This window comes from Silurus meridionalis, chromosome 9 (genome assembly GCF_014805685.1).
Source record: "Silurus meridionalis isolate SWU-2019-XX chromosome 9, ASM1480568v1, whole genome shotgun sequence".
Taxonomy (NCBI): domain Eukaryota; kingdom Metazoa; phylum Chordata; class Actinopteri; order Siluriformes; family Siluridae; genus Silurus; species Silurus meridionalis.
Window position 1 is genome coordinate 19,822,129 of NC_060892.1, and position 23,842 is coordinate 19,845,970.

Sequence of the window (23,842 nt, forward strand, 5' to 3'; positions counted from 1 at the left end):
AATAGATCATTAACCATTATTAACCAGGAGATGGGTTTGTTTACGCTGGACTTTTGGTTATATATTGGGTGAGGATTCCGGGTATGTGCGTGAGTGTGTAGCTCTTACTTAAATCTAATTGAACTTCACAAGGCAATTTTTTTCGTGTGTTTTACTGCAATTGTTTTTGGAATAAGATGCCTTTGAACACTCAATGAAGCATTTGTAAAAGATGCGAAAATAGTGAAAGTTATTTTATTTGTGCAGAGCATGTGGTTACCAAGTTGTCAAGTTACTATGACTTCTACCCAGGGGTGAAGAACAATATTCAAAAGAACATACAGCTAATGTAAAATGTTTTAGGCAAATAGCACTACCATGACTTCAGAACACAGAAAGCAAACACAAACAATTCAAATTCCAAACACAAGTTTGAGCTCAGATAAGTTAATTTACAATTTACTAAATAATGTTGTTCCCAGAATAAATTTCAGGGCAGAAACTCAAATTTACTTTAGGTATATAAAATACAAACGAAATACTCATAGTACACACTGTTCCCTTTCAGGAACTCGAGCTGCATCGAAACACTTTGGGAACGTTTCAAAGCGTTTCGACGCAACGTCCCGTTCCGTCAGAGAACTAGGGATACATACGTAACCCAGAGACGATTTTTGTTTGCTTTATTTGTGCCCTTTCAACCCAGCAACCCAGGAGCATGTTAAAAATATTAGCAAAGTTTAACTAACAATAGCTTTAGCTCAAACGCTATGGACAGTATAGACATTGTGGACACTTGATTACAAGATTCATGTGTTATTTTGACATGTAGTCCGCATTTGCTGTTGTAATAACCTCCTCTCTTCTAGTAAGATGTTCCACCACATTTTGGAGTGTGCTTGTGTAGATTTTGAAAATCCAGACACAAGAGTGTCAGTAAAGTCAGGTACTGATGTAGGTGTAGGTAAGGAGGTCTGGGATGCAGAGACATTTCCGAATTATCCCAAAGGTTTTTAATAGGGTTGAGGTCAGATCTCTATAGCAGGTCACTCAAAATGTTCCATTTCAACCCATATAAAGCATATATTTATGGAGCTGACTTTGTGTACAGGGGTATTGACATGCAGGAACAGGTTTGCGTCTGTTAGTTCAAGTGAAGGAAAGAGTTTATGCTACTACATCCAAAGACATCCTATACTATTGTGAGAAGAACTACATATTGCTGGAAATTTCAGGTGTCCCAATACTTTTGTCAATATAGTAGAGCATAATACTAACCCTCTAACTATTATTACAAGCTGTGTGAAAAGATACAATGTGTCCAGCTGCAGAAATATTTCTTAAATATTACATTTACTGCTTTTGTTTTATCCTTACAATGTAATTTGTGTTCAAAATCTTCAGATAAAATAGTTACCTTTATATTTATAGGGTTATTCATTATCCATAGGATTACTTTTACAATCTACAACATAAACTTGTGTTTGGAAATCACTTCATATAAAGATTTTAGAATGCCTGCATTCCTTCATGGATTATATATGGGACAATAAATGTGACAAAATTGACTGCCTTAAAATCATTAATCTGCTAGATTTCCAGGAAATGAAATGACATTTCCAGGTACTCCAGTGGAGACCAATATATTTTCAATAGATAAATAAATAACCTTATTTTACAAAAAAAAAAAAAAACAAGTATAGTACAGCATTAACTTTTTTTTTTTTTTTTTTACAATCTGTGTGATTTTAAGGGCATTTTATTTTTAAAAGAAAAACATTTTATTATTATTATTGAATTGGCTATGTCAGAACATGCTGGAGTCAAATATTGTAATTATCCAAAAAATGTAAACAGAAAATCTTTTATTGTATTGCAAAAGGAGCGGTGTCAACTAATAAATGTTGATACTGTAGATGTAAGAAATGTTCCTGTCATCACTTTATAGCAGCTATAATCAGTCATTCAATTATGAAGTCTCTTGACATTAATAAGACAAAACAACTCTCAATTATTGTAAAACCCAAGCACAAGTTTTCAATCCTGTAGACTTACTGATTAGTACATAGAAATGACACAAGAGGCTCCACCCATAAATGTCCACTAAGATGAAATTTCATATAACACTTAGTTGAAAGTGTTCATTATTAGATTATATAACTCGCCCACCATACGAGTCCAGCTGAATTAGCTGTTGCTGTTCCTATAGTAACAATAGGAGTAGTAATTGTCCTACAATATCCAAGCTGGAGCTGGAGCTAGGGGAAGGCTATAAAAAAGTCAAGACATGGTCTTAAAGAAATCTGAGCAGTAAGGTGTAGTTTACTTTACATAATTTAGCAAAACAGAGCAATTTACATTATATAAAAAAAACTATACGGTATATTTGTATGTGGCAGAGACCGCGTAGACAAGCACTGGTTCACGAGTGGAGGGCGGAGCTTCGTCATCGTAAGATTAAACAATCGTAAGTTGAACCACCCTAACTCAGGGACCACCTGTATATACTGTCTTTGAGAATTACGGCGGCCACTGTGCTTTTGCGAATCTTCAGTGCAGCAGCAATTCTTGTAGCCTTACCCAGATATGTGCCTTTCAACCTCGGCTTGGTTTTGCTCAGATATGGATTGTCAGCTGTGAGGCCCTCTATAGAGAGGTTTGTGCCGTTCCAAATCATATCCAATCAATAATCTTTTCCACAGTTAGACTTTAATCAAGGTGTAAAAAGATCTCAGCAATGATCAAGAGAAATAGGAGGCACTAGAGCTAATTTCTAACTGTTGTTGCAAAAAAATATTGTTTGATATTATCAATAAATGTTCCCAACCAATAGGGGTAAGATAAGGATCTTCAGTTCAACAATCATTAAAGTTAAATGATGTTGCATTCTTACACAATTAATTGTGCTTTTTTTTTCCCCGTTTCCACTTAACCTTTCTACATTCAAATACACTTGTTTAACCAGGAGGAGAAATAAATGGTTTAGATCTAATCTTAACAGGTGCACTAATTTAAAAGCAATAAAGCAACGTTGTTAAAAGAACACGGTGATTCTGGGAAACAATAAAAACAGAAAAGGAAGTGGAACAACACACACACACACACACACACACACACAATCACACGCAAGCACACTCAGATTACCTTTAGAACACTGGCTATTTTAAATCCAGCATGCATTTTAAATTGATTCAATTCAATTAATCTGGTTTTGTTGCTACATCAGAGGCCCAAACTCCTGGAAGCGGACCGTCATCTACAAGCATGCGTTTAATTGATTCCATTTAGCCAAAGTCGCCTGCAGCACAAATCAAGAGGCCCAGCCGCGGGCTTGTAAGTGATTAGCTGGCGAGCAGGCGTGTTCTTTGCTGCTGATACCATCTGAAAGAACATCTGAAATGGCCAGCAATGCCACACTAGAACACCGATACAGAACAGGACTTCTGAATTCACAAATGCCACATCCAGAGTGAATCTCTGAATCGCTCCTGATTGTACGCCATCAAAAATACTGTTGCCATGGCAATGTTTGGACGGCGTACTCTCGGGTTTGGTGTAATTTTTTTCCTTCCAACTCATTTCATCGGGAATGAGTATCACTCCGACTGAGGACGGAGCAGGTGAGATCTCATACAGCACTGTGGCCTGATAACCTATTCTGTAAATAAATGATGCACAGAGCGTTCTGGAAAGTGTTTTAATGGTTTGAACACGATGAGGTTTGACGTAGGAATATCAGAAAGTATCAGGAGTGTGAAATATCAGTGTGTGGAAGAAGAGCAATTTCCTTTTTTTTTTTATAGCATTACATTACGTTACTAACGTTCCTCATATACCACAATTACAATCGTTTGTTTATTAAATAATGACATTGCATACTTTTTTTTATCCATTTATGTGGTTAATCAGTAATGTTCTCACTTGCATGGGTACAGCAATAAAAATACATTACAGCAGCTTTAAATAATCCATCCCTGAGCAGCCGCTCTCTTTTTTTCTTTCTCTCTCTCTCTCTTGAAGTTAGAAATGCATGTCATATAACTAAGAATCATATAAACTCTTCACAGAAGTAGTCACCACATAAATAACTAAATCTAATTGATCTAGTTCAACAGCTAATTCGATTTTTTTAAGCTACCCTCAAATTTACTAATAAGAGCATCCTAATGGTATATCTAGAGTCACTGTTAGAGCTGATGTTATAGAAAAACGAATCAACGCTTCCCAGATCAATCACAATCAAACATTCAACAGTGCTGAGGTTTAACATGATCATGCCTACTCAGCCTCCATCCAGATGTTTGCATGGCCTAGGATCCCTTCATCTGGTCTATTAATAGTAATTCATTTAACAGGGTCTTTAATGATCCTGTTAAAAAAAATAGCAATGCTACTATCTTTTGTGAATATAATTGTATTCAAATAGGGTAAGGATTGAAGAATAACACACAATTGTGCTGTGATACTTTTGTATATTCCTCTGTGATACTTTTGAAATTCTCTTATACCACAGCATTTTTCCAATTACAACATTGACGTAATTAATAAGTGACATGTACTTTGTAACGTTTTCATTGGAATTAATTTTATTCATATAGCTCTTTTAACAATTGTCTCAAAGCAGCTTTACATTGATAAAGAGGTTTTAAAGTTGTATAAAAGAATACAGCTTAGGGCATATACGTTTGTTCCTTATAATTATAGGTTTATGCCTAATAAGCAAACTAGTGGCGACTTTGACAAGGATAAACTCCCTGAGATGGCATGAGGAAGAAACCTTTAGAGGAACCAGACTCAAAAAGAAAAGCTATCCTCATCTGAATGACATCATTACATTTAATGTTGTGGAACATCTATCAGACAAATGATTTCCCATGATCACTTTCAGCATAGAAACAATAAACAAAAAAAAAAGCCATCTCTCTTCACCCTTTCTTTCATAGTAAATGGGACCAAAAATGTAAAATAGTCTGAGCTCTCCTCTGCACACTGCATAAAAGTCTTTGTTACACAAGTACTCATTAAATAAAAGTCTACCATGTACACAACTCCTCCTCAAATATTTGTTTACAAAATGCTTGTGTAATCCGTTTATTATTATTTCGTCGTACACTGTGCCATAATCTTGTTTGGTCATGATTATAAATGGAAGGAATGTGAACAACATTTGAAACAAAATGTGCAAATCCGGTGTCGTGTTGCCCACGAGGAGATGACTAAAGTAGATCAAATGGCATCTCTGAAGCTGGTGCATGTGACGTACAATGAAACCGAATGATATTCGGATGGGATTTGGCTCCATGAATCATGTTCTTTAATCATTTTCCTGCCGAATGCCAATACGTCTGACATGTCGAATTATCATCCATTTTTGGCTGAAGGAAGAGAGGGGACAGGGTAGCAGAAAATCTAATTGGGATCCCTCTTAACGTAATGTGAGAAGTATTATTCTCTCCTCTTTTCAAGGTTAGCAGACAGAACAGAGCAGCCGAAAAAGCCGACGAGTCATTCAATTGTAGTGCTCGCCACTTCTCAGTTTCCAAAGACGGGCGTCACAGCCGACACTGCTTTATTTGCTCATTCTTCCTGTTCTTGCATGCTGGGGAGAAGCAAATAGCACCCTTCACCACGCGTTGTGTCCCTAAAAATATTCAGTGTGGCAACACCTTCATATGTTTTTTCCCCCGCTACATTACATGGCCATCATCTATCTCCGAAGACCCCATGAGTGAGGCAGGAAGCATCTGTTCTCAATAGTTAGGCTGGCAACATTATACCATAGGCTTCTGAAAGAAAAATGAAACTGATTGTGGAGGGGGGTGTCTAAGGATTTCGAAGTTGTCATAGACATAGTGCATTGTGATTTTATTACTCATTATGTTAGAAAATGTTTAGAGCTGCCATTAAGTTGTATGTATAAGCCCTTGATTGGAGGCAATATACATAATTATTCTTTTTAAATCACCACAACCATCTCTCTTCAATCGAAGTACCCTTCACTGAAATACCACCAATAAACAAACCGACATCCTTCCCTAACCAGACTTTGAGACAGGTCAAACTCCTTTGGAACCCTGGGAGAATAAACAGCAATGTATTAAGAATGCCTACAGACCTTATAATGTTTTAATCAAATGCATATGCCAAAAGAGTTCTCCTCCCAGAGGCAAACCCAGCTGATGAAAGCTCAATGTACTTTTCAATGATGAAACAGATCATAGAGTTAAACCTCCGGTCAGAACGCTGCATCGTTTTGCATACATTACCCCCTGTCTGATATGTATCTCGATGTAACCATTCCCATCATCTATTTCTATGAAGACTGCCAGTTTCCTCACTAAGCTTATAATTTGCTCTTAATCAGCTTCTTATCTTATTAAAATAAATATTTGGACAGGATAAGATGTCTAAACACACATCAGAAGAACATCTGTAAAAATTAAAATAGATTTATAAATTATATTTGATGTCTGGAAGTGTCTTAATGACCTTCTATGTGTTCTGCATTACATACACTTCATGTCTTGAATGATATAAGATATTATATGATATTATTTCACATATTGTATTGGCCTCGATTCCTGATCAGGGAACCAACCCCAGCCATTGGGGTTGCACAAGCCAGTGCACTCTTAGTGCCGGTCCCAAGCCCGGATAAATGGGGAGGTTGCATTAGGAAGATCATCCAGCATAAAAACATGTGCCAAATCGAAACATGCGGATCATGAATACGGATGATCCGTTGTGGCGACCCCTAATGGTAGAAGCCGAAAGAAAGTTTTTATATTGTATTGGCCTGGAAATTGGGGTGTTGGTATTCATAAGTCACATGACCATATCTTTTATATAGACAAAAGTGTTGGGAAACATGACTTTTTTCAGCCATATTTAGTTCTTTCCCAAACTGTTGCCACAAATTTGGAGGTACACAATCCCTTCACTTGAACTAGGCGATCCAAACCTGTCCCAGCATGCCAAGGCCCCTGTGCAAAACCCAGTTCCATGAAGATATGCTTTACATTGGTTAGAGTGAAGGATCTTGGCCTGCAGTAAAACTCAGACCTCTGACTTTACTAAAACCTTTGTGGTTGTATGAGCATATATCTCAATATGCACACATCTTGCCAGGACAGCGGAGGTTCTTGTTTCAACAAATTGGATCTAAATGTGGAATTTGATGTTCAAAAAGCACATACAACTTTTGTACTTAAGTACTGTATGAACACTTTACCTGGTTTTGGATAGGAAAACTAAAAGCAAATACCTTGAAAACATTTTCCACTTTTCATCCAGAATATAATGGAATATTTAGCAACATGCTAATTCTATTGATAAGATGTTATTTGTAGTGTTCTTAATAAAAATATAAAAACAGATTAATAAATATAACGTAAAATATGACATTTGGATATTTAAATTTAGTAAACGTAAGATGACAAACATCCCTAAAATGTTATGGCAATAATACAATGGAAAAATGTTTTAAAAAGGTTCAAATGAATATAATAAAATAAATATTATATAACACCACAGTGATTATGTAAGGTTGTGTCTAGGCAATGATTGGGTAAAAAAACAAAGTTGATATTTTTCTGTCAGAGCCTGTAGGCCTAAATAAAATAGCATGAATATTCATGTTCTAGTTGTTGAGCAGGGCTGTATGTGTAGTTTCTTGTGTTGAGGTCTGCAAAAAAAGGTGAGGCGTTAATTACCCTTTGCCCCTGGCTGAACAGCACTGAGGGGATTAATGAAGGCTAATGCAAACACGTTGCACAGCGTTTCTTCCACTCGGGTGCCTGGACTTAATTGATGCACTGAATCTAATGACACGACTAGAAAAGTGAAGGTCCTCTAGTCACCCCGTGGAGACTCCACAGGCTCGAGCGGTGTTCTAACAACATTACAGGGGCGCGAGGTGTTCTTACATGTTCAAATTGATTCATTTATGTGATTAGATCATAACTGACTATAAAAGGTGCATTAGGGTCAGAAATCGATATTGTTGAACTGCTATGGGGGGGGGTTTGGGGTGGTGTTGTTAATGACAATTACGGTTAGAATAGGTTATTTAAATATTTTTTAATGCCCAATAATGGCAAATTATTGAGAAAATAAAAAAAAATCAATAGATGAAAATATGAATGAATGAATCAATTAAACAATCAATTAATCCATGAGGAGTCGAGTTTCATTTAAAAGTTTTTCCTTAATCAATTCACGACAGACTTGAACGACAGCTCCAGAACCAGGATTAAATGTAGATTTGTACACATATCAGCTCCAAATAGCATTCTACAGACTAACAAAACAAGAAAATTAAAGATTCATAACATTTTCTAGGGCAAGCATTGATAATCCCGATCATTAACAGCATGATTCCTCGCAAAACAACAGCAAGCATAGATTTCACTAAAACTGTGCAGCTGTTTTCTCTTCAAGGTAAAACTCCTGTGTAGCTGCAGTGTTATGAAATCTGCTCTGAATTGTTAACCAGCTTTCTTTTCTTACAAAATCACCACATTTGCATAGATACCATGCTTTCCTGAATACAGACAGTACTCTCATTCTCTTACACGTGCCAAACACAAAGGCAAACACACACAAAGATATACCTTGTAACCATCCTAACAAATTTCCTAAGAGAAGCACTGAGTAATCAGAAGAAAATAAGGAGTATAAAGAGAAAGTCATTTTAGAAAACCATTTTATAAAAAACTAAAGTCTAAAAATAGCCCCTAGTGTCCGTACTGAAATTTCTCCACAGCGTGTGAGTGAGAAACTGCAGAGTGCCGTTGGCCCAAACGCTGCAGAAACACTGACCCGAAAAACTAACCTCGGCAAATGGAGGACACCCACATATTACAGATACAGTGCTGATAATGATCCAAGGCCCATCTAGGGAACAAGAAGTGCTCAGGCCTTCCCTTAGCACTGAGCTGAAATGACTCCAGAAACCTGCAAGGAACCTGCAGGCAAGGTGTCACTAATGAGCCCAGACGATGCAAAAAAAAAGGGAGACAAGACAAGACCCCATCGTCGATGCACCCTCCAGTAACAAAGTATGTTTTTTTTTTTTCTTCTTTTTTTTGAAATGGTAATTTGGAGAAGAGGCGGGACCAATTTCCATATAACATTGTCCACCATCATGTTTTGAGTTAAATGATCCACATTTCTTTCTGTTATTTTCTGTACATTGCAGATTTAAACCCAAAGTTGCTGTAACCTAAACTGGAAGGTTTTTAAAAAGCCGTGCCCACTGTACCCTGTCATATATTCCCTTGAAAGTTGCTGGTTGCTTTTTCTTTCAGCTGCTCCCATTAGGGGTCACCACAGTTGCTCATCTGTCTCCATGTCACCCTGTCAGCTACATCTGCTTCTTTTAAACCAACCATCCACATGTCTTCCTTTACCACATCCATAAACCTCCGCCTTGCCTTCTTCTTTTCCTCCTGCCTGGTGGCTCCATCCTTAGCATCCTCAGCAACTATGTCCCTCCTATGCACATGACCGATTTTAATCGCGCCTTTCTCACCTTGTCTCCAAATCGTCCTACATTTGCCGTCCCTCTAATAAACTCATTTTCAATTCTGTCAACTCTCAACATCTCAGCAACCAGCAACTTTGCCACCTCCAATTCTGCCTCCTGTATTTTGGTCAATGCAGTTCCTTTTTTCCATATTAACACATTTTAACTAGTTACTAGTAAACCACCTAACAGCCTGATTTAATTCAACACAATCCTGACCAGGAGGTTTGTAAGAATGCTGTGCAGTGCAACATCGACATGGTCTTTCATCATACTGTATCTGTTTGCTTCCCTGTGTTCGCATGAAAGTAACCCCCCACCAACCCAATGTCTTGTGCAACCTTTTTATGTAGGATCCAAGTCCTGATCTTTAGCAATCATTAGAAGTTCAGTCTGAACTGTGCAATTATACAACTTTTTCGCAATTAAACAATACATAATGTGTGACACAAATTTGTCCTCAGCTCATTTCCCCCCAAAGACCAAAGGACCTTTCATCTCCAGCTGCTGTCAGACTGATAGTGACAACAGGACAGTCAAGACAAGAATGAAGGGCACTGTCAGTCCTTTCTTTTACAAGTTCCAGCCTGAATCACAACTCCTGCTGATCGTCAGCCTGACCAGCTACAATAAAGTTATCTTTTAAACCAAGACAATCTTTAGAGCAAATCAAACTTTGTAGGAAGGATATCACTGTTCACTGATGCTTTAATGGGTTGCTTGATTTAATATATCTGACCTTAGAAAGACCTGCAAATGTAGATCACTATGTAATCATGTTCTTTATGCAAAATCATTACATTGTTTTTGTTTTTGCTTCTTTTTTTTTGAAAAATGAAAGAAATGGGTCTTTTATCACCTGCCTGCTGAAGTGAGAAAAGTGTGTGACGCATTTGGTGGAAAAAGAAGATATGAGATGTCATTGAAGGCATGGACGATGCTAATGGAACAGTATTGAATGGTATCTCACGGGTCGAGGCGGTTAACCGTGTTTGACAGCCATGGTTGCTGGAGCTATCAACAGAGCTGCTCATGCCCAATGGAGCACCAGGTTTCAAACCGGCAGCTGATGAAGCGCCAAAAATTCCCTGTTAGTGCACTCTGACAGCCACCCAAATGAAATGTCACGGGCTCCTCACACCATTCACCTACCCTGGGCCAGGGGTTAGACACAGCTATTGATCCATGCGCAGACTCCTAAAGCTAGCTCATAATTATCTTCATTATTCAGTGCTCTTCTGCCAGTGGGTGGGGAGGGAGGCGTTCTGAGACTTTCATTATTATGGAAAATCTTTATGTTTCTTTACATTTTAATGAAACATTGTTTCATAGGTTATGATGGTCTATGTATAGATTTGAACCATTGCTGACCTAGACCCATAAGCTGTAAATAATTTAGCACAGTTCACTTCATGCATTACACATAGAGTTTAGAAATTAAGCATTTAAAGCTCTATGGAAATATTGTCAATTTCTGTTCAAATGACAATACAGCCTACAAAAGGCGAACAATGACCTTTTTCTGATGTTTTAAAACAATATTTAATTCACAAACATGAGAGGGGAAAAGTGGTTTCAAGAAATATGCTAAATAAAATCACTGTGTGATGTGTACAATTACAAGTGCAGTAAGAAACATGATCATCCATTTTGGGTGGTTGCCAGACGGTACTAGAAGCACGATTTAGCATCAACTGATACACTTAGGAAATAAAATACTTTGACAGCTCCACTCAAAAAAGATCAAAAATAAATAAATTCCATTAATACAGCAAACACTAGGCATACATCTCACTTCATAAAAGCAGATACCGTATATGGTATCTCAAAAAAAATGAGTACACCCCTCACATTTCAGATATTTTTTAGAGTAGTCAATGAGCAGCTTGTATAGCAGGTCAGATTTACTGTAGTCTGAAAATAACTAAACATACAACCATTATTGTCAAAAAGTTAGTACACCCTAAGTGAATGTCGAAACTGTGTCCAAAGTGTCAATATTTTGTGAGATCACCATTGTTATCTAGCACTGCCTTAATCCTCCTGGGAATGGAATTCACCAGAGCTGCACAGGTTGTTGCTGGGATCCTCTTCCACTCCTCCATAATGACATAACAGAGCTGCTGGATGTTAGACATATGGCGCTTCTCCACTTTCCCCTTAAGGATGCCCCACGGGTGCTCAATAGGGTTCAGGTCTGGATACATACTTGGCCACTCCATTCAGCTTCAGTTGTCATCTTGGCGGTGTGTTATGAGTTGTTATTACTTTGTAAAATGCCCGCTTACCCAAGTTTCTGAAGGCATGGCGTCATGTTTTGCTTCAGAATGTCACAGTAAATGTTGGAACCCACAGTTCCCTCAATGAATCCTCAGCTCCACAGTACCAGCAACACAGCCGTAGACCATGCTTGACTGTAGGCAAGACACAATTTTCTTGGTACTCTTTACCAGGGCATCACCACTCACCATCAGAGCCAAACAAGTTTGTCTTAGTCTCATCAGACCATGGGACATGGTTCCAGTAATTCATGCTCTTGTACAGGTTGTCTTTAGCAAACAGCTTTGCAGGCCAGCTTTACTGCTCAAATACAAGTGTTATGACCCAGTCTAGGGTTAGGCCTCATAGAGTAACAAGCTCACGATTCAAGGGAATTGATATCTTTATAACAAACACAAAACCAGACAATAGCATGTCTTCAGGTTGGGCCAAGGCTAAAACAACAAACTAAATAGTCTGATTTGGCAGCTTCTTCCACTGAAAGAAAGGTAACAAAAATACAATCCGATTTCCCTAACTCCCTACTAAAAAAACAAAGAAAACAAACCCCGCCCCAAAGGCAGCCACACCCCTACTGCCAGTGAACTAAGTGACTATGTAGAGTGTTAGATATATACAGACGTTAAAGAGTCCGAAAGGGGAAACCAAGCTCAGGGTCCAAGTACAGGCAAATGTCAAAACCAGAACAAATTTGTATGGTTCTGCCAAGCAAACAAAAACATGAAAACGATGAAAAAGATGTGTCTTTGCATGGTTAAAAGACGTACATCTGTTATCACTAAGGTTGTAATCACTTTTGTTGCCAGCTATTTTAACAGTAACGGCTGTATGTTGAGTTATTTTCAGAAGACAGTAAATCTATACTGCTGTACAACTTGCACATTGACAACTCTAAAATATATCAAAGTTTCATTTCTACAGTATTGTTCCTTAAGAAGATATACTACAATGGTTGCTGAAATATGAGGGGTCTACACACATTGGTGAGATACTATACCACAAAATATTTACGATTGCATTTGATATACAATATATTTCTAGCTATAGTGGCAGGCAGCCAAAAAAAAAAAAAAACCCAATCTAAAACATGTTCGCTTTGCTATTATAGGTTGTGAAATATGAAGAATAAAAAAGATATTTCAAATACATACATGAGCCCTCAAACCCCCTGACTTCTAACAATTTTCTAACAAGGTTGTATCAGTGTTATTAGTCATAGACTGTGCATACATTTGTACCAGCATATATGTATAGATTTGATAAGAATCCTTTCTGGATATTTGCCAAATGCTTAAAATATAAATGTATTACTGTAACTATAAAGTGATCAGTAAAACATCAAGCATTTTTAAATGAAGAAGGAGGTCACTAGAGACAGTTTTAAAAGTACATTGAATACATTTCCGATCAAACGTCTAAAAAATGAAACATGCAGAAGATTTGCATCTGAAAGGAAAAGCCAGCATTGTAAACTGATATTAATTAGGCATGTTTCTTCTTGCTTGCCTTTTAGGAGTGTATCATTTATTCATATTTGTGGGGCTCCTGCATTATGAATGAATCCTAAGTCAGCCGGTCCTGTTTGACAGTATTAGCATTGCGAAAATCCTGATAGATTCTGCTCCATCAAAGAGCCCATCTCAAAGACTCGAGGTAAGCTTGAAAACGCTCACATCTAACAGTCTGTTGAAAATTTTAACAGAGATGGAGACCTTCTTTCGGGACTGCCTGTCAAACCTGTCTTAATATATGATATGCACAAACAGCCAGTGCTGTGGCACATGGTGGAGACTTGGCTCTCAAAGCCTGAGAACAGCAGGTCCCTGCTTTATTACGCCTCTTGAAGTAACTATGCACACACAGAATTTACTGTCTGCACTGAAAAACACATCTTTACTCTAGTCAAAGGCATATATTTTCCCTTCACGTTCTTGTTTTTAAAAGTGTCAGAATCTAAAAAGATTACTTTTGAAGTTGCATTACAGTTTATGAATTATATGTCAGATATAATCTCAACTTTTGACACTTCTAATCTCACATATAGAAAAAGGAATTTTATGCCGTGGCATTATCAGGTCTTGTTTAACAGATGTTTACCTAGTAGTATTATTTATTCAGCTTTTTTTTTTTTTTTTTTACATCTTTAGCAAACATTTTATTCTGGCCCACCAGGGTTGCAGACTGAAATACACTTTTTTTATTATTACAGAGCACAAGCACACTTACAGGCCATTTTTGGGAAGTGAAACAAAACCAAAAAAAAAACCTCATCTGAAACCCACAAAGACATAGAGAAAACTCTATATAACTCTCTATACAGAGTAATATCTGTATACAGTGTCACATTCTTTCTCTGTGTCTATAAGATTAGGTTTGAACCAAAGCCCCCTGGGGCTGTAAGGTGGAATAATGCAATCATGTCACCCAACAGGAATATTAGCAGTGTTAATAGTATTAATTAGGGTGGTGTTAATAGCACAGTATAATATGACAACTGAGATGGCGTGATCTGTCATAAAATCTGTCTTTCATCAACTTACATAAATGGTGTTAGAGGCAAGTTTAATTGGCCAAGTACACCAAAGTGCACATGGAATTTGACTTGTTGCGCATAAAGACATTACACATTAGATTAACAAAAAAACAAAAAAAACAAGGACACAAACATGACTGGTAATATAAAATATTTTGTCTGCGAACTGTGTATAAAAAGCATATATAGTAGTGGACACTAAATATAACTATTGCAGTGTAAGTAGGAAAAAGAAAAGGTATTTCCTGGAGAATTTACTGTAGAACCACCAAAATGCAGTAATCATAATGTAAAAGAAAGGGCCACACAAAGAAAGAATAAATAGGGTATGTTCTGTGTATACAGCCATTGCTGGGGTAACTCATAAGGGACCCCTTAGCTTTCCAGTGTACCTCATGGCTCTCACTGAGCATAAGTATTAAGAGACAGAATGCCAATCCAGTCTGTGTGGCTCAGGGCCTGGCATTTTACACCAATGCACTAAATTCAAGTGTTCCTGGGGGGCTCTTCACCACCGTGTCAACTGGAGAGTTTTCATTGGCCATGCGCCTGTAACATAATGACTGCACAATCCAGGCTGTAGAAATTTCAGGAATTATGTCAAACCAGAGCAAGCTCAAAGCAATGCATGAGGGATACCCTTACACGTATAACACCTCACGCCACCCTAGTTTCCCAGAAAAACTAGCCAAATCAATAAAACAAAGAATAGAGAAGTACCATAACTGTTTTACCCTGACAGGGTTGAACATGACTTGCTGCACAGGAGGCGCATTATCCCCATGGTTGTTTCCTCCAAAATGGCTCACAGACAACAACTGCTTAATGTTCCCACACACAGAGCAAGCAGCAAGCCAATGAGCACTGTCAGGCCTGTGTAGTGCCAACAGATCTGAGTCCTTAACTTGGCCTTCTCTGGATGTACACTGATGTATGAGGCACACTGACTGAGCAATGATTTCCCCAGTCACAAAGACAGTTGAATAAGCCAGTCTCTTTTTCAATCTGTGGATGCTGAAAGCAAACTGACAATTTCTGGGCTGCCCAGACAAGCTTATTGAGTTTGATATGCCCGGTAAGAACACACTCTGGGTGCCAGGGAGGGAACAGGCCAAGTGTGCCCCATGCTGTAATTATCCATGCTCGCCTGGGAAGAAGCCCGAACCACCTCCAATCAACACCCCGCCCAAAACATAGAGAAAAGCTTCCCAACAACAGTAGACCAGGGTACTATGTACTGTAATAATCAGAGCCAAGATAAACCTCCTCTTCAGCAGACTCTCTAAGGCAATGTTATGGTGTTATTGAGAAAAAAAGGTGCAATTTGCATTCATATGAATCAGGTTTGGGAACAGGAGTACTCCCTTTGCTCCTCTTGGTAGCAATGACTAGTGATTAATCTGAAAATTAAAAGAACATTGAGAGAACATTCTGATTTTATTATCTGCAAAATCGTTATTGTTAAATGACATGTTCCTGAACAGGGCATTGGGAGTGAGAGAAAGAACTTTAGAGATAATTACAGAAAAAAAAAAGTCTTTTGAGACGAGAAGCTTTCATGGTGACTGTCGTGTCTGCAACAGCATGTCTTTATTAAATATCAAAGTAGGAACACTATGTCCATGCAGTCTTATCAATGAAACGCAAAAAAAAAAAAAAAGAAGAAGAAATGCCCTAGATTTGAGGTTTTAAGATTATAAGGTTGCTTAGGAAAATGAATATAATTTGAAAACTGAATGTAATTGGTATCTGTATCCTTGCAAATGTACTTAAAACGATCTATTACCGTAAAGTGATTTGATACAGTTTACATTTTCTATGCTTTCAAAGGCAGAAATTAATTTAAGTGTTTTTTGGATAGTAAAGGGGTCCTATTCTATTCAACCAGATGGATGTTTAAGTGTTCTTAAGTTCAGTTTTGTTCAGGTTGTGTTCATTATTGATGGCAAAAAAATAAGTTGTCATATTGTCTATTGTATTGTATTGCTGTAGAATCTCCTTTTCAAAACGTAAACCAGTTTGCCCCAGGTTTTCCTCATCATTGTTTGTGAAATACCTCTAGATAACTGTGGTTTTGTGTCATCTGAGATTGGTAATGGAGCAAGGTACAAATTAACAAATACAGTCTTTTAATGATACACAATACAAAGTATTAGTGCTCATACATCCCTACACTCCTTTGGTTCTGCAATTTCTTATTTCACTTTGAAAAGTAATCCTAGAGGAATTTTTAAATCATTAAGTTCCAGTATAAACCTAAATCCCACTCTCTTATTCTGAGGCACTTTTTCACCAATGTGTTTCACATTTCTGACATGACCATATTTAAAAATGCACAAAGCAGCTCTTGTCACTGTCCTGCTGAGCATTTGAATTAGGATGAAAAGGTTGAATTAGACTATTGTGAGGATCAGCAGTCAATCTGAACATGACTCAATATGGATGATGTGATGCACACTTGCACACGTTGTACAATTAGGACTAGAAATCACGCTGCATTGTATGTGCCATAATTATTGTTATTCCTTAGAAGTACCAATTTAATTGATATAAATTAATATAGGCTCTGCCTGTGAAACAGAAATGAACAGAACTGTAGTTACATAATATGAATCTTTTACTGCAAAGCACAAAACGGCATAAAATAAATATTTATATATATATATATATATATATATATATATATATATATATATATATATATATATATATATATATATATAGTGGAACCCGGTTATGTCGATGTCCTAGGGGTCGGCAAAAAGCATCGAGGTAACCGATGATCGAGATAAACGAAAATCAAAATGGCGGCAATATATTAACGTGCTTGAAATTTCTTTATGTACATGATGTGCGTTAATAAATGAGAATGTGCATGCACGTGTTTTGAAGGGTTTTTACACAACAGCGTTGCGCGATTTGTTTGATGAAGGCATGCTATAAAAATACATACAGTACATGTTTATCAGTCAGGAATCCACCTGCCACGCCCCCTTCGGCCCCCTTCAGCGTGTCAGGTGCTTTCTCGGCTGCTTTCACTGAAGCTCCCGGGTTCAATCGCGCACATATGGTGCTCGTTTATCATCATCACCAGCTCCTATTTAAACTTCCACACTCTCACTGTCCATTATTGTTGGTATATGTTGGTTCACGGCGGTCGTTGTTATCGCGCATGCGTATCCCGGTACGTGCCTTCCCACCGGCACTCTCTCAACGGCTGCTCTTTTCTTCCCAAAGCGCATCGCGGATTCCCCCCCGATCCTGCCGTTGTTTATTCTATGATTTTGGATGGTCATCACACGTTCCGCGCCGCCAATCGCGGCTTTCGCCTCCCGTTCATCGCATAACATTTAACAACAAAAGGCATATGTGCACTACCTAACAGCAGAGATTCACCAGTATACAATACAACACCTGTAGCAGCTGTAAGCCTTGCTGCACCGAGATAACCAACGTAAATGGCAAGTTTTTCCCCCCTTGTGCTCGAGATATCAGGGTTCGGCGACATAACCGATAAAAAATGCTTAGAAAAAGCGAGAATTTGGCGGTTCCACTTCAAAAACGTCGACTTAATAGGGTTGTCGAGGTATATATATATATATATATATATATATATATATATATATATATATAAAATGCATTGTACATTCGATGGCCATGGGGGCAAGTCCCTAATTCACAGTGTCATCGTTTATAGACATAAGCTATCAGCCTGCTCTGTGAGCATTGTATTTGAATTAACCAATTCCAATAGCTCAGGTAGCATTAGCACATCGGAATCTTTCCCTAGAAAGACATCTCTTTACTGGGAACGCAATCCATTCTCAGCAGCCATACGCAGTGCAGTCCGCAAGAGTGACTGCTTTAGGTCTACATCGAGGATATCTGGTTGCTTCCCTTTAATCAAAATAAACAAAACAGAGACATAAAGCATGCCAAAAGACATGCTGAGTCAGAGGCTGCTTGAGCCATTATACCTGATTGACTCTCAGTGCTCTTATGATATGAGTGAGCTGATAGTCAGGTTTAAACCAGGCTTGGCTGATGGAAGAGGAACGCCACTTGTGCTTGCGTGACTAGAATTAACACTGACCTTGTTGCGCTTACATGCGATAAATTGGATAAATACTTTCTACTGAAGGTATTCCGAGCTCGACAAATAATCACAACAGTTGCAAAATCAGTGCTGGGCATCAAATGATATGAGAGCAAGCAACAAAGCACTCGGCTTAACAAGTGTAGCAAGCTTGATGGCAAGAGATAAAGCGTTCTCCATATTCGGCTCCTCCCTCAGCTTCAGTCTTTCGCATGGCACAGCCGAAAGTGCTGAAACTCTACCTTGAAATGTTCTCCATAAATTTGCATTCATTGGCAACAAGACAGGGTGTGTTACTGATGGAAGTTTGAACAGGAAGCTTTGGCTCCACAGCATGCGTTGGGGAGATTCTCAGCTGGGGGGCCCAACTGTTTAAACAGGGTTCTTTGCCATGTAAACGTTAGAGCTCTGTCTACAGAGACAAACAACAAAGCAATAACAGAAATGGACAGCAAGCCAGAACCACAAACCCTCTGACAACCAATCAGCAGCATGCATCATCTATTTGACATCATCTTGGATAAAGGACAAACAAGCTTCCACTTCATACATGAGAAAAGTTTTTTTTGCAATAAAAGCAACTACTACTATTGGATTATGCATTGCTGCATTATAGCTTGAGGGTCCCTGTTTTGATTTTCTGTTTCCAACTTCGTTTCTTTACTGGTTTCCTTCCTCATTCCAGAAAAAAAATATGTGGTATGAAGGTTGCCTATGTCTAATTGTCCCTCCATATGAATGTGTGTGTGCATGTCACCCTATCCAGTATGCATTCCTGCTTCATTCCCAGAATTCCCTAAATCTAGCCCCACCATGACCTTTTTATCTAGATTAATGGGTTGATGTATAGATGGAAGGATAGATAAATGTATGACCATTCTGTTATCCAAAACCAGAATAGTGACGGCTGTGAAAACATATAACCTAAAGAGTGTTCACTATAAGTATGTTGGGAGAAAAAAAAAAACCTTTACATTTACAGCCTGGAGGCTGAGCTAGATGACTAGCTTATCACTGGAGAAGATAAAAAAAAGTAAGGACTCAAGTGGCTTGTTGCAAAGGACTTTCTGGCAAATTCTAATAACTAAAACAGTCATTATGGTCCTGCTGAATTATGCCAGTCATGCACAATTGTCCCCACAAAGCTGGTCCTTTCTTTCTATCAATTTTTCCCATATCTATGGGCAGTCTATGCAATTGTAGACCCTAAATTAGATGGAAGGGAAGCGTGACCTTAACAAAAGCATGAAATAAGGTGATTATTGCCATTATAGTTGATATATCTTGTTGAAGCGATAGTAAGGAAGACTGACATTTGACAAAGTTCCATCTTTACTTTTACAAAAATCACTACAAACCAGACATTTTTTTATGGAATCAAACAATATAACACGTGTGTGTTTTTAAGTATGTGAAAATTTGTAGTGCTTGAGAACTAATACAAGAATTCCCTTGTTTCTGCATGAGAGCTAGTTCTATTTAATTTCTCCTGCACATTTTGTACACACACAGAATACTAATGTTAGCTATAATATTGTAGTCTGGGCAGGCACACCTGGAATTTCTATCTGTTAGCGAGCAATTTAAGAGGCTAAAAAAAGCGGGAGGGGCGGTGTTGACTCCTTCATTGACTCCAAGTCAGCTTACATTACATACAGCAGCTTTAAGCTCTTGAGTAAATAAGACATTTCTGTTTTGCTCTATAACACTGAAAAAGAAAGATACTGGACAATACTTTCCCTTAACCTTGTACCATCAATCTTTGATTTAGTTCACACGAGGACAAGCAAGGGTCCAGAACAGAAAAATAATAAAACAAATAGGAAATCGGGGCTCAACAACATGAATATTTGGCAAGACTTTATAGACAGGAACAGGAACACCAGGGTATATGTAGGCAAACCAAGTAAATGACCCACACAGAACAGGTGACCAAATTAGGATAATCATCTAGCTTCAGAACAGGAAGGCAAATGGCCTAACAAACAAATGCCCACAGAATGAACTCAAAACAAATCAGAGCAGTGTTGGTTCTGCTGGGAAAACTACCATACACTGAGAGAGAATAGTATACCTTTGAAATCATTTGCATAATTGGACCTTAAGTAACACTGGGCTTTACTGAAAGATGTGATCTAAAAGTTAATTAAAGCTACAACACATGCAGGTAAAATATACACATTAAAGGTTCTTGACCATCCTAGCAAGAAGAGGTAGTACAGTTCTGTACATTTAACACTATGAAAATCATAATCATAATTCATGGAATATGATGAAATCTGGCAACAAAAACCCACACATAGACTGGCGAAAAATAAGTTATGGGCAGTTAGTCTTTATAAATCATTTTGGCAGAGAATGCTAACAAATTAGTAGCTAATCTTTGCCAGCTTCCCTGCAATCTTGATACTTCCTTCTCAGAAAGGTTAATTGGGAGGCGGAGAGTCACTGTGAGTCATGCATTACAGACGATTTCAAATAGAAGTGACATTTGTGTCTTTTTCAACCGAGTGGGGCACGAGCGCGAGACATCAGTACGGTGTGGGGAAGAGTGAAAAAGAGCAGGAGAGAAAAAAACAGACCATTATTTTTCCAGAATACATTGCATTTGAGCACGAGATGGGGGAATATAGGTGGTGCAGCCGAGAGAGGGGTGGGTGTGAGATAGAGTGTGGAGGAGAGAATGAGAAGGCAGAGGAGGAGTGCTGGCAGCTGCTCGGGGGCCAGTAATGTCTGATCTCCATCCCTGAGTGCTGTGATTAGCCCTGGCATACTGCGAAGGACTGCATCTCTCCACTGCAGGAAGAAGGGAGGATGCTGGGTTTGTAGCAAACAGGACAACACGGTGTCGTGATTGCAAATTAAAATGAATTTACACATCAGAAGTATAACTAGCCATGGTTCCTACAGCTATATTCATGAAACGCAGTAAAATCAGTCTTATTCAAACTCCTAGGAATTGTGAGTGGCTGCCGAGGGAGGACTATGAGATGAAAACGTGGCCAGTGAGCATGGCTCCATAGATAATTGAGTGGATCCCACCATATAACACAGGCCAAGCATGACAAATGCTTAACTCCACCCTGCACCACATGAAATATGGTTATTATGAAAAATTTGTGATGTACATAACAATTCAATTTGTCCGACGCTCAAGTAGAAGTGATAATGGTCAGATTTTACTGCTAGATCCTAAAAACAAGAACAAGATTTTCAGCAAGGTTCATGTCAAATGAATGAGAAGATGGCCATTTGGCGATCTATGAGATGGATAGAACAATAATAAATGAGGTATTAGCATTAAAGATGAAGCATTAGAACCCAATCTGTTTAGGCACAAGTTTAAGCTTTCTTCTCTTTATGTAGAGATTCCCAGTTGTGCCATTGTCACCATAATGGTTGAAAGGCAGACTAGGTAATGTAGGGAAAAGTCATTTCAGAAAATTAATTCTGTCTGAGAACTATCCTGTTTGAGCAACTCTAGCACCCCATCCTTTTCCTCTTCTTTAGTTCTGTTGACCCTCAGATTAATGGAGGGACAAGCCCCTCCTACTTTGGGTTTCACCTGCACCCATCCAAACATCAGCCCCCTTTTATACTGGAAGGTCAAGTGCAGCTCCTCTGTCCCACTTGCATGCAAGGCAAGTAATAAATTATGGGCAAAGGGAGATCTCCACAATCAGCCAATTAACTCAGAATCCAGAAAGGCCAATGCAATTTCGGTCTCCGCAGTGCTGCACTGGCACCAGCCACAGATTCATTACAGCTGCCTGCCTAGCTTTCTCAGGCAACTGCTTAAGCACACACACACACACACACACACACACACAGACACACACACACACTCACACACATATATATACACACATATACACACATATACAAGGTCTAGCAGACTCCATTTTAACAGCTTCACATCATGACCGTACAGACCTCCCTTTCTTTCTTTCCGCTCCCGCTCTCTTTTTAATGACATTTCTTCTCCACTAATCGTGGTGATTGTAGACCAGAGGACAGCGCAGGAGCAAATCTTAATTAAAAATGAAGAGAAACAAGTGCATACTGCATTTTGAACGGAGTTGGATGACCATGGCAAATAAATGGAAAACAAAATAAACAGCAGAAACTCATCTGTGGCCCATCTAAAATCTATAAAAGGCTTACAGATTAAAGGGAAATGGATTACTCTGTACTGCTGTTGAGGGGAAATTTAGTTATGTTGTGTGAAATTTTGTCAGAATTTTGAGTCATTCAGTAGAAACTTCATCACCACCACCTTAGCTCTAATTAAGTAGTTTTATTCCTGATAAATATTATATCTATAAAATATTACTGACAGCATAGTCTCCAGGTATGCTTGTAGACGTAAAAACTCTCCACCAAGCATTTTTATTGACCTGTAGCGACCAGGCTTTGGATTTTCCTCTTCATTTGCACCCAAAGACTTTCTTACTCATTGATTACCATTAGAATAATTATTGGAATTTCAGCTTATGTGTTAGTGTTCAGCACTAACACTCAATAATGTCAGATAATATCCTTTCAGAATAGTGGATAATGTCAAAAACTGAGAAAGTCCCCATTAAATATTAATAGTAAAAAGTTGGAGAAGAAATGGCTGAATGTGACTGACTGCCCAAATCCTTGTCTACTACAAAATATCAACCCAAGCAGCTTTAACATAATACAGCAAACATGGCGGTAGCATCATTTTAAATCTAATTTGCAGAAATATGGACAAAAGCAATGCCACACAGCTGAATGCACTGATCTGACGTAAGTAGATAAGTACTCAGGCAAAAAGAACTAGCTATATATAACCTAAAAACACCACCAGAAGAAGTTACTAAACTCTCCATCCTCTACAGTGCCTCAGATTGGGGCAGTTTCAGTTAAAAAATAATAAAACAAAAGAAATACAGCAAATCTTACGTTTTATCTGTAAAAGCTCAGCATGTACAGTATGTCATCTTCTCAAGGCACCAAGCAGCAGCAGCCAAGCAACAAGGATTTGAAAGAAAGAAACAAACAAGTGGTCTGTATATGGCTGCTTTTTTTTTTTCCTTTGGTGGAGATGATTATAAAAGGGTCCAGACAACACTTTTTTTTTTTCCTTCGCATTTGTCTCTTATCCCTGCGTTGTTTAAAGCAAATGTTGCCAGAAACTATGTGCTTTATTCTGTTCTCTCCAAACTAGCCAATGCTTCCTAAACAATATGTGTGAATTTACTTCAGTAAATTCCCAGGCAGTGTGTGATTCTTTTATTTTTATTGCCACTGTGATCCATAGAGAATTAAGGGCTAGTAATGTACATTAGTTTCACTCCCAACCATACGAGGTGCTGTGGGACTAAATAGATTAGAGTCTCTCCGGTTACCAGCATTTTCTTCTATTTGCAATTATTCTCCTCGTGAATACTAGCAAAAA

General features: G+C 38.3%; 1 protein-coding gene across 4 annotated transcripts in view; it reads right to left on the reverse strand.

Annotated features, from left to right (window-relative positions):
* The window catches only part of nlgn1 (neuroligin 1), a 269,206-nt gene that overhangs the window by 6,650 nt on the left and 238,714 nt on the right, over positions 1–23,842 (reverse strand). The window lies entirely within an intron of this gene.